Here is a 13,206-nt window from a genome sequence, read left to right on the forward strand (position 1 = left end):
AAGTTATGGTGCAGTATGAGAAACTGTAACATAAGTAAAGAAAGGCATGTCAGAAGAGCTTTCTGGACAAAAATGAAGTCTAAATTAAAATCTAACGTATATGTAGGAGTTCCTATTCTTCCAGCACATTGACTGCACCATGCTCTCATACTTTACCTGCCATTTTCTTTTTAATATTTTTCTCTCTTGCTTCCAGCCTATTGTACATACACACTTTATTTTTATAAAAAATACTCAAAGAACCAGGCACCTGGGTGGCTCAGTCATTAAGCATCTGCCTTCGGCTCACGTCATGATCCCAGGGTTCTGGGATTGAGCCCCGCATTGGGCTCCCTGCTCAGCCAGGAGCCTGCTTCTCCCTCCCCACTCCCCCTGCTTGGGTTCCCTCTCTCGCTGTCTCTCTCTCTGCCAAATAAATAAATAAAAATCTTTAAAAAGTACTCAAAGAACATATAAACACAAAAGGCAAAAGAACAGGAATGTCTGAATCCCAGAGTGACTATAATGGAGCAAAAACAACCCAGAGTGACTATAATGGAGCAAAAACAATCTGGGGATTTTTCTTGAAAAAATTGTTAATGACATACAATGGAATAGTGTTCAGCAATAAAAAGGAATAAACTACCACTACACACCACAACATGAATGAATCTCACATGTATTATGCTAAGAAGCCAGACATGGGAGACTACATACTGCAGGGTCCATGACATTCAAAAAAGAGAAAGTATAGGCATGGAAAACAAATGAGAGCTTGTCAGGGATTGGGTACGGATGCAAAGGGGTAACATGAGGGAATTTTGAACAGTGATGTATTTATTCTATATCTTGGTGTCACTGGTGGTTACAAGATTCTATGTATTTGTCAAAAGTTGATTAGAACCATATACTAAAAAGCGTGAATTTTATTGTACATAAATGTTGATAAGCTGTGGGGTGCCTAGCTGGCTCAGTTGCAAGACTATGTGACTCTTGATCTTGGGGTTGTGAGTTTAAGCCCCACAAGGGTGCAGAGATAACTTAAAGAAATAAAATTTTTTTAAAATGTTGATAAGCTGTTACATACCATTTTAAGGATAATTCATATCTATCAAGCTACCTAAGATAAATTATTGCTTTCAGCAAAACCATTATACAAAGGCATATTATAACCCATTAGATTTGTACTATTCAATACAGTAGCTTCTAGCTACATGTCACTACTTAAATTTATATTTCAATTAATTAAAATAAAATAAAATTTAAATATTCAGTTCCTTGGTTGTACTACCAAAGTTTAAAGTGTTCAATAGTTATGTGTGGCTAGTTTAATTAATGCATTAAACAACAGAGATTTAGAACACTTCCATCACTGCAGGAAATTCTATTGGACAGTGGTACATTTGATGCTTTTCCCTGACTTGATTGCATCTACACAGAACTCATAGATGCCATTAAGGGCCAATCCTATCCCCACAGAACACTCGGACAATCTGCTGCCAGATCTGCTTGGTCCTAACACTGTACACAATAGGATTGAGCACAGGAGGAAGCAAAAGGTAGACATTGGCCATAAGAGTGTGTACTATTGGTGACAAATGTTTCCCAAAGCGGTGAATCAGAGTCATGCCAATGAGAGGCACATAGAAGAACAATACTGCACAGATATGAGAGAAGCAGGTGCTGAGAGCCCTGAGTCTCTGTTCTTGGGAAGCAATACCCAGTACTGCCTGGAGGATTAGAAAGTAAGAAATTGAAAGGATCAAGGCATCCAGTACAATGATGAAGATCACAGCCAGCAGGCCATAGATGCTATTGCCACGGGTGTCAGCGCAGGCAAGCCTTATGACATCCTGGTGGAGGCAGTATGCATGGGAAAGGATATTGGAGTGGCAGAAAGGTAGCCTTTTGATGAGGAAAGGCACAGGGTACACTGCACCCACACTTCGTAGCAGGACTATTGCTCCAATCTTGCCGATGACTCCATGACTGAGAAAGGTAGCGTAAGTGCAAAGGGAAGCGAATAGCCACAAAGCGATCAAAGGCCATGACAACCAGAACACCTGATTCTACTGCCCCAAAGGTATGGATAAAGAACATCTGAGTGATGCAGGCATCAAGGGTTATTGAGCGCCAGTTGAACCAGTGAACACTAATCATGGTGGGCATGGGAGATAGTGAAAGGCTGAGGTCAGTGGCAGCTAGCATAGCCAAAAATAATACATAGGCTCATGGAGACTTTGCTCAACCTTGATGACAACAAGGATGATGACGTTGCCTAAGAACGTGGTACTGTAAAGAAGGCAAAGGGGCAAGGTCATCCAGAAGTCTTTCTCTGGCATTCCCGGAATCCCAGTCATGGTAAAGTTCTGGTGGTTATCAGTAGTTTGGTTGAATGGTTACATAGTGGAATGAAGGTCTGACTGGGCAAAAAGAGAAGAATTCATTAAGTCAAAAAGCTTCAGTTAGAATCAGTGGCTATAAGTATTGAGATAGTAGCCATAAGAAGGAGTGACTTCAATATTATTCTAATACATTTATGTTCACAATCTGATAGAGAAACTGATTGTCCTACCCCATGAGGCAATAAATCAATGACCATTATATGCTAAAATATACTTAGGAGAAAGAAAAAAGAAAAAACTTCAATCAACATCTGCATCCAATAGGGATATAATTCATCCAGAAACATCAAGGAGTTAGCTGACTTGTTTCCTTGCTAAGAAAGAATTTTATATTCGACATTTATGTGGGTAATGACACTGATGCCAATAACCAGAAAGGAAATGTTAGCAAGCACAAATGTGACATAAGGGTTGTTCATAAACACAGATATGCAGATGTGTGTGTCTTTATCTTGACTGTGATCTTAAATTGTGGTGATTTAGACATTATGCTCATTGGGACTCAATTTTCCACCTGCATGATGTGGGACAGAGGAAGAAATATACTCTTTAAGGTCTGTAAAGCTCTAACCTTCTGCATTCCTGGGAGTGTGTGGGTACTAAAAGGACCTGAGCTTGCAGCAGGTGATGGAGGGAGAAGTTACTCTGGCTGCCAAAAAACTTTAGAAGGACCCATTATGGTAGGCAGAATAAAGATCTCCAAGGATGTTCAAATCCTAATTCTTGAAACCTATGAATATGTTAGCTTACACGGCAAAAGAGATTTTGCAGATGTGATTAAAACTAAGGATCTCAAGATGAGGAGATCATCCTGGATTACCAAGGTAGGCCAAATCTAATCATATGAGTCCTTAAAATTGAAGAAATTTTCCCAGCTGCAGAGAACCAGAGAGATAGCAGCATGAGAAAGACAGCACGACTGGTGAAGGTGAAGGAAGGGGACAGAAAGCCAAGAAATATGGGTAGCCGCTAGAAGCTGGAAAAGGCAGTGGAATGGAATTTTCTCTAGAGTCTTCAGAAAGGGATGCAGACTTGCTGACGCCTTGATTTCAGCCCAGTAAGGGTCTTGTTGGATTTCTGACTTTAAGAACTGTAAGAAAATAATTATATGTGTATTATAAACCACTATGTTTGTTGTAATTTGTTATGGAAAAAGTAGAAAACCTTACCCAGAGGGGCCAGAGTAGAGTTGCTTTAGCTCCTTTTCAGAAATATTCCAACTCTTCTCCTTCAGTCTTTTACTCAGGCCCTGTCTTCTTCTTTGGTAAGAAATGAAATGAATGAAATGAAATTAATTCCACACATAGAGGATTCCAAAAGACAAGGTCCAAACATTTTTCAGATTGGTGAAGTCAATATCCCTGGTGTTAAAAATTCAACTGGGCTTAAGTTTCCCTGTCCCTCCATAGAGACTTCCCCTTCTCCGCATTCCATACTTCTTTGAGGCTGTTCTAGTAAACTCCACCTTGAGTCACCAGTATCTGTATTTCCTACTCTGAGTAAAACCTAGATAGACCTGTGAGCCATTCTAGACATTAATGCCTAACACTTGCAGTGACAAAGATCAATATTAAAATCTTGGTGCCACACAGCCCTCTTCTATTTCAATTATTTGCTATTATCTTCAGGAAGATATATCCAAATGTGCACCTGAGCTAATCACTTTTTGGGCCAGTCTAGCCACAGTTGATAAGGGTTCAGGATTAAAAGAAAGAATAGGACTGTCATGGCTCTTATTGTTTGAGTTATGATGCTAATGAGAATCTGATGGAGAGTCTCCCAAATAAGAATGTTACACACACACACACACACAAATACAAGCAAAGTTCTGTATAAAAATTAAGTGAATTCATATATTATTTAAGAGCATCTCAGGACCCATGTTAGAGAAAATGGAACAGGAGCCTGGGTCACAACAAGGAGAAAAGTCACTAGACAAATTGCAAGGGGCAGAAAGCTCTGGGTGCTTGGGCATGACTAGAAACCAGACAGAGTTACTCCAAGTTTCTTGTAAGTCAATAGTTTAGTTCTACACTGTCCAATATCATAGCCACTAGATATCTGTGCCTATTGACATTTAAATTAAATTAAAACATCAGTATCTTAGTTTCACTAGCCACGTTTCAGGTGTTCAATAACTTCATATGGCTAGTGACTATTGAACTGTGTGGTACAAACATAGAAAATTTCCATAATCCAGAAAGTTCTATTGAAATTTGAAAAATTGATCCTGCAGACTATAGATTTAAAGGATACCAACATTCTAGCTGACCTCTTGACAAATCTTAGATCCAGTTGGATTTGTGGGTCTTTTACCTATATACTGCATAACCTGTGTCTCTTTACATACTTTTCTCTGTCTTGTCTCTTTTCTGGAAAAGTGAATAAGAAAATAGCTTTAAAACTAAAGACTCTGGAAATAGATCATCTGGGTTTAAATCCTGGGTCTGTGACCTTGAACAAGTTACTTAATAATCTCTATGCTTTATTCCTTACCTCTTTAAAATTAAAATGAAAATAATAGTATTTACCATGGGATAGTTAAAAGTATTCACTGGAAATGTTGATAGGTCATTTAGGTGAGCACCAGACAAAGAATCAACACTCAATAAAGGGTAGCTACAATCAATGTTCATCTGTTATCTATAAATTTTGTAATGTTTCATTAACTGTGAAAACTGTCTCTGAAGACATTTATAAGCCATGAAATCCATTAATATACTGCTAAGTTTATCTACCTACCCATATATTAGTTATATATTTTGATCAAATTCTATATTACCTAAATCTCTCCATGCCTCAGCCAGTTTAGCCCAACACTGAAAATCTATGGCTTGTAGGTAGTGGCTGTTGCAGTGCTCAAGATGGGACATCTATGGATCTGTGCTCAGTGATTCTGCACTTAATTATGAAGGCTTACTGTAAAGGATTTATTGGAAGCAGGTCCTAGATAAACTAGAGATGAAAGAATGATATGCTAGTAGGAGTCATGAGTAGTGAATATCAGTAAGAGGAAGAAAAGAATAAGGGTAATTGATTCTGAGGGACTAGAACCCCAAAAGCAACACCACACTGACCATCTGAGGAGCTCGATCCCAAAGACCAGCACAGTCCTTCCAGAATTCAAGAGAGGGATTACAAACTAGGCTCTTTTATTTATTTATTTTTTTAGAGAGAGCGCGGGGACAGTCAGAGGGAGAGAGAGAATCTTAAGAGGCTCCATGCCCAGAGCGGAGCCCCACATGAGGCTTGATCTCACAACCCTGAGATCATGACCTGAGCCGAAATCAAGAATCAGACCCTTAGCCAAATGAACTACCCAGGCACCCCCAAACTAAGCTCTTGATTCCTTAAGATCTAAAGAACTCAGGAAGAGATTTTCATGTTTAATTAACTTACTGATTAATGGCTTCATATTTGTCAAATGCCTACTAAGTACTAGGCATGCCATAGTAATCAGAGGACCAAAGGAGCAACTTCTTTCCTTATCAAAGAAAACATGAAAAACAAGAGGAGAAACAGGAGTGGAATATGTACCTGGGGTTGAATGAAGACATGCTTTACAGAAGGGTCAATATATCCAGCTTGTATCACCAGCTGCACTCAGCCTAACTCTGTTTCCGTCAATACCAGTGACAGACCATGGACAGAATCAAACCTAAACTTTCCTCACAGCAAAAGGGCAGGAGCTTCTGTGGCTTATGAAGCATATGTGGGGATGGAGGTGGAAGAGAAGATAGGCAACAAGAGTCTTTCTTTTCTATTGCTATGGAACTACAGTTCAATGCTCTTTTCCACCCAGGAAGCCAAGTGGAAGAGCTATTCTCTAAAGGACAGGACCGAGCATAAAATACTCTAAGTGTCTGAGCTGCAGGCTGAAGCACAGTTCTGGCCCTTTGGATTTGTCCTCTGTAGGAGCCATGGACTAGTCTTTCACCTGGGGAAGGAATATATTTGCTATTTGCCTTGAGCCAGGACTGAAGGAAGGGCAAAAATTTGAAGACTCTTGTTTCTCTCATCAGGCTTTGGTAGTAGAATATACTCACCACTGAATTCTTCATATGTACAGTTCAAATTGTTATTTCTATTTTAATGAAAAATGTAAAGGAAATGGAAAAATAATTCTTGCTGAAAAAATTCTTGCTGCAACTGAGGATTCTAGGTTCTTTATAGATATATAAAAATCATGAGCAATCACTTTATATGATGATGTAGAGAAATAATGCAAAAGATAATGGGCAGGCATTTTAAATTATTTCAGTCTTTAATAATAAAAAAATCTAATATTTATTAAATGCTTATTTATGCTTCAGCCTCTGTTTTTACCTCTTTACATATACTATCTCTTTTAATGACTAAAAAAACCTTATGAGAGAAGAACTGTTGCCAATATGCATCAGTAAAATAAGAGTCAGAGAAGTTAATTAACTTGACTCAAATCCCAAAAATAAAATTTAAATCCAGCTGCTCTGAACATTATGCTATGAAGGTCTATTTAGTCCTATAGGAGATGATAAGCTTTAGGCCACAGAGACAACTTCTGCCACCAAATTCAAAGTCCAGACCAAACAGTACACTGGGCTTAACAGACCCTACCTCCTCCACTCCAACTAGTCTGTCCTGACCTCTAAAGATTTCTCTATGAATTGTCCATAACTACAGTCCCCTCCATTCTGTGAAAGCATCCTCAGAGAAAGCACTACCTGGGCCTCAGTTTGTTTCCCAACTCACCCAAAGCCTAGTCTAGGAGATGAGAGTCGTTTCCGATGCTGGCCACCATAGCAGTATAGCCAGAGATTTAAAACCTGCAGGACCCTAATCCAGAATTCCCTCTGAAGTGATCCTCTAGAGACAAAGCATCAGTCTTCATGGAGAAGTCCCCAGGGCCAACAGCTATATAATCTCAGGCTTCTGGGCATTTTGGTCTTCTTTGTCTTGATCTCAGAGGACCTAGTTTTCCCTAATTCAAACCTGCGACCAACCAAATATAGACTTCGTCTCAGTCCTTTGTGAATGGTACCTCACTAGCTATACCAAAATGCAAATATACTTTAGTGCCTAATCTTTACAATTCTCTCTAAAAGAGAGAGAAAGAGAAAGAGAGGGAGAGGAGGGGAGGAAGGAAGGAACGAAGGAAAGCAAGCAAGCAAGCAAGCAAGAAAAAATGTAAAAGAAAAGGTCATTCATGTTTCCTTCTAGTTACTACTTCTCATTCCTTCCTCAGCTTCATAGTAAAGCCTTTCAAAGTTGTGGTCTGTAGTCTCTGTTTCCATGTACTCCCCATTCTCTCCTCAGTTCACTTCAGTGAGAGTTCTTTCCCACATCACTGAAAGCATCTTTGCAGGTGTCTCCAATGGCCTGCTTATTGTTAAACCCAGAGAACATTCCTCACCTTACTCTCCTTTTCAGCAGGATTCAAAACAGTGGAAAATTGCCTCCATGTTGAGTTACTTTCATTTCTGATTTTTTTGTGACACCATGTTTTCCTCCTGCTTTAATTTCCACTCTTCGATATCCTTTGATGGCTTATCTCCCTCCTACATCACTAAATGTTAGTGTGTCTCTTATTTGGTCTTTTTCCCTATACTTTAATCCCACTCTCCCTGAGTGATATTATTAAATCCTATTGATTTAATATCTCCATACGTCGATTACCCCCAAAAGCATATCTTCAGGCCTGAATTCTGTCTTGATCTCCAGACCAATTACTACTTGATAATTCCATGTGGATATCAAATAGGAAACTTAAAATTAGCACAGTGAATACTGTAAAACAAAAACAAAACTTCTTCCTATTTGCTTATAGTTAATTTCAATAAATCACACTAACCATACCACAATCCACCCAGTTACTCAAACCAAAATTCCAGATCTTTTCTTACCCTCTCCCTTACATTTAATCCATTACCATGGCCTATTGAGTCCAAACCAAAATATATTTCACATACTTCAAATTCCCTTCATCTTCGCTCCTACCATGCCAGCAAGGTTACCATGACCTCTTGTAGAATAGAGCAATAGTCTCCTAATGACTTTTTTTTTAATTTGTTCTTTTATTTGTCTTATTTTGTTATGGTGTAATTTACAAATCATAGAACTGATCCATTTTAAGTGTACAATTTGAAGAGTTTTAGTAAATTTATACAATTGTGAAACTATTACCCCAAAACAGTCTTAAAACTTCCATTACATAAAAAGATTCCTTGACGGTGGTTTGAGATCAGCCCTGGGCATGTCTCCAGCTCCAAGAAACCACAGATATGCTCTCTGTTTTCATAGTTTGCCTTTAATAGAAATTTCATATAAGAGGAATCATAAAATATATTGTCTTTTGTCTCCCAGTTAACATAGTGTTTTGAGTTTTATCCATGCTGCTGAATATATTCATAGCTTGTTCTTTTTCCTTCCTGAGTAGTATGTCATTGTATGGGTAAAACATATTTATTTACTCATTTGGTAGTTGAAATACATTTGGGTTGTTTACCACTTTTGACTATTATGAATAATGTTGCTAGAAATATTAGCATATAATCTTTGTATGGACATGTTTGGGCAGATATCTAGAAAAGGAATTACTGGGGGTAGTATGATAGGTATTTCTCTAATTTGGAAGAAGATGTCCAACTTTTTGGGGCTGAACCATTTTACACTCACATCACCAATGTATAAGGATTCAAGTTTAATGTAACTATTGATTTGGTTAGATTTACATCCGTCATGTTATTTGTTTTTTATATGTTTCAGTCTTTTTTGGTTCTTCCTTTTCTCCTTGTCTTCTATCATGTTAAAGATTTTTATTGTACTGTTTTAATAGTTGACTGCTTTTTTTTTTTCCAGAACTTTGAATATGCCATTCGACTGCTTTCCAGACTCCATTTTTTTTTCCTGATAAAAAGTTAGGAATTATTTCAAGCTTTTTAGCCTGTAACTTGATTAGTCATTTTCTTCTGCCATTATCAGTCTTGGGCTTTTGGCAGTTTGATTATAATGTTTCTATGTGTTAATATCTTTGTATTTATTCTAATTAAGATTTCTTGAGCTTCTTGGACATGTGGACTTTCTTGTTGTTGTTAAATATATAAAGTTTTTAACATTGTATCTTCAAATATTGATTCTGTTACTTTGCTCTCTTCTTCTGGACCTATCAATATACATATGTTGGTATGTCGATGTTGCCCCACAAATATCTGAGACTCTGTTCATTTTTCTTCAATATTTTTCTCTATATTATTTGAACTTGAGACTTCTCTATTTGTCTTCAAGTTCACAGATTCTTCCTTCCCCTTCCTCAAATCTGCTGAGTCCATGTATTGATTTTTTTTTTTAAATTTCAGTTTATTATATTTTTTAAATTCTTTTGTTTCTTTCCTATAGTATCCTTTCCTCTATGGAGTTTCCTTATTCATTCAATCATTTACCATTGTATTTTCTTTAATTACTTGAACATAATTTTCTTTAATTCTTTGAATGCATTTATAATAGATTATTTGAATTATTTGTCTGCTAAAATCAACATGTGGGTCCTTTAGGAGTCACATTAGGAATCTATTGATTGCTGTTTTTCTTGATTATGGTCAAGTTTTCCTATTTCTTTGAAACTCTTAGAGTTTTTTTTGAAAACTGAATGTCTTAAATATTATAGCATAGCCATACACAAAGATAAACTCAAAATGAATGAAAGACCTCAATGTGAGATAGGAATCCATCAAAATCCTAGAGGAGAACATAGGCAATAATCTCTTAGACATCCGCCACAGCAACTTCTTTTAAGGTACATCTCCAAAAGCTAGTGAAACAAAAACAAAAATGAACTTTTGGGGCTTCATCAAGATAAAAAGCTTCTGAACAGCAAAGGAAACAGTCAACAAAACAAGGAGGCAACCCACAGAATGGGAGAAGATATTTGCAAATGACATATCAGATAAAGGGCTGGTATCCAAGTTCTATAAAGAACTTCTCAAACTCAACACCCAAAAAACAAATAATCAAGTCAAAAAATGGGCAGAAGACATGGACAGACACTTCTCCAAAGAAGACATACAAATGGCTAACAGACACATGAAAAAATGTTCATCATCATTAGCCATCAGGGAAATTCAAATCAAAACCATATTGAGGGGGCGGAGCAAGATGGCGGAGGAGTAGGAGACCTGGATTTCGTCTCCTCTCAGGAATTCAGCTGGATAGGGATCAAACCATTCTGAACACCTACGAACTCAACAGGAGATCGAGGAAAAGAAGAGCAACAACTCTCTGAACAGAAAAGCGACCACTTTCTGGAAGGTAGGACGTGCGGAGAAGTGAATCCGAGGTGATATTCAGGAGGATAGACAGCGGGGGAGGGGCCTCCATCCGCCGCTTCTGGCAAGTGATAGAGCCGCGGAGCACAAAATCGGAACTTTTAGAAGTCTGCTCCGCTGAGGGACGTCACTCTGGTGGCTAAGCGGGGGGTGGAACCCTCGTGGGACAGTGTGGTCTCAGGACCCTCGGGGTCACAGAAAGACCAGGGGTGCCTGAATGTGGCAGAGCTCCCGGGTATCAGAGCAGGGAAGCCGGCTGCAGAGACGGAGCCGAGGCGCGGGCTCTCAGCTCCAGGGTTGTCATAAACCATGATCCGCGGCACAGTTGGGCCACTGCTCCTCCAGCAGGGACCCAACAAGCGGCAGATCCGGGGAGACTCACCTTCCTCCCCCGGGAGGAGAGGGGCGGGAGTGCACCGCGGGGATCTGCTGGGTTTGGAGACTCCACACGGGGTCGGGTGCCAGAGATAGAAACGCGCGGTCACAGGCCGGGTGAGCACAGAGTGCGGCAGGAGACCAGGGAGATGGGAGTGACTGACGGCTTTTCTCTGGGGGCTCACTGAGGAGCAGGACCCCGAGTTCTCGGCTCCTCCAGGGCAGAGATTGGGAGGCCGCCATTTTCACTCTCTGCCTCCAAAGCTATATGGAAAGCTTGCAGGGAACAAAAGCTCCTGAGAGCAAACCTGAGCAGATTACTTAGCCTGGACCGGGCAAGGGCAGGGCAATTCTGCCTCTGGCAAAGACATTTGGGAACCACGGCAACAGGCCCCTCCCCCAGAAGATCAGCAAGAACAGCCAGCCAAGACCAAGTTTACAAATCAGTGAGAACGGCAGAACTCCAGCGCTAGGGGAATACTGCACATAGAATCCATGGCTTTTTTACCATGATTCTGTAGTCTTTCAAAGTTAATTTTTTTTAACTGTCTTTTTTTTTTTGAATTTTTCTTTTTCCCTTTTTCAACCAACATCTTATCAATCCCTTTTTTAAAAAACATTTTTATTTTTCATTTTTAGAGTCATATTCTATCCCTTCATAGTAGTTACCCGTATTTTTGGCATATATATATAAGTTGTTCTCTCTTTAAAATTTTGAGATAGTTTCTTCTAACAGATCAAAATATACCCTAAATCTCTAGTGTATGGTTTTTTTCTACTCCCCTGCCTGATCACATTCTCTCCCTTTTTTTTTTTTAAATCCTCTTCTTCCTTTTTTCAAACAACTTCTTATCAATTCCTTTTATAAAATTTTTTATAATTTCCATCTTTACAGTCATATTCCATCCCTTCATCATATCAATCCTTATTTTTGTACATATATAAGCTTTTCTTTCTTTAAAATTTTGGGAGGCACTTTCTTCTAACAGATCACAATACACCCAAACTCTAGTGTGTGGCACTGATCTATATACCAGCCTGATCATATTTGATCACATTCTGTTTTTTTTGTTTTGTTTTGTTTTTGTTTGTTTTTATCTTTATCTTTTTCTTTTTCTTTTTTTTTCTTTTTCTTTTTTCTCTCTTTCCCTTTCTTTTCCCACTGCTTCAGGTCTTTTCTGATTTGTGTAGAGCATATTTTCTGGGGATGTTGTTACCCTGTTTGCATTTTGTTCTCCCATTAATCTATTCTCCTCTGGACAAAATGACAAGACAGAAAAAATCACCTCAACAAAAAGAACAAGAGGTAGTACCGACTGCCAGGGACCTACTCAATACGGACATTAGTACGATGTCAGATCTAGAGTTGAGAATCATCACTTTAAAGATACTAGCTGGGCTTGAAAAAACCATGGAAGTTATTAGAGAAACCCTTTCTGGAGAAGTAAAAGAACTAAAATCTAACCAAGTAGAAATCAAAAAGGCTATTAATGAGGTGCAATCAAATATGGGGGCGCTAACTGCTAGGATAAATGAGGCAGAAGAGAGAATCAGTGAGATAGAAGACCAAATGGTAGAAAATAAAGAAGCTGAGAAAAAGAGAGATAAACAACTACTGGATCACGAGGGCAGAATTCGAGAGATAAGTGATACCATAAGACGAAACAACATTAGAATAATTGGGATCCCAGAAGAAGAAAGAGAGGGGCAGAAGGTATATTGGAGCAAATTATAGCAGAGAACTTCCCTCATTTGGGGAAGGAAACAGACATCAAAATCCAGGAAGCACAGAGAACCCCTCTCAAAATCAATAAAAATAGGTCAACACCCCAACATCTAATACTAAAACTTACGACTCTCAGAGACAAAGAGAAAATCCTGAAAGCGGCTCGGGAGAAGAGATATGTAACCTACAGTGGTAGAAACATTAGATTGGCAACAGACTTATCCACAGAGACCTGGCAGGCCAGAAAGGACTGGCATGATATATTCAGAGCACTAAATGAGAAAAATATGCAGCCAAGAATACTACATCCAGCTAGGCTGTCATTGAAAATAGAAGGAGAGATAAAAAGCTTCCAGGACAAACAAAAACTAAAGGAATTTGCAAACACAAAACCAGCCCTACAAGAAATCTTGAAAGGGGT

General features: G+C 38.8%; 1 pseudogene; it reads right to left on the reverse strand.

The window, feature by feature from the left end:
* Window positions 1-1,433: 1,433 nt before the first annotated feature.
* LOC118549811 (olfactory receptor 51H1-like) lies at window positions 1,434-2,384 on the reverse strand (annotated as a pseudogene).
* Between the last annotated feature and the right edge of the window lie 10,822 nt (window positions 2,385-13,206).

This window comes from Halichoerus grypus, chromosome 11, assembly GCF_964656455.1.
Source record: "Halichoerus grypus chromosome 11, mHalGry1.hap1.1, whole genome shotgun sequence".
Classification (NCBI taxonomy): Eukaryota; Metazoa; Chordata; class Mammalia; order Carnivora; family Phocidae; genus Halichoerus; species Halichoerus grypus.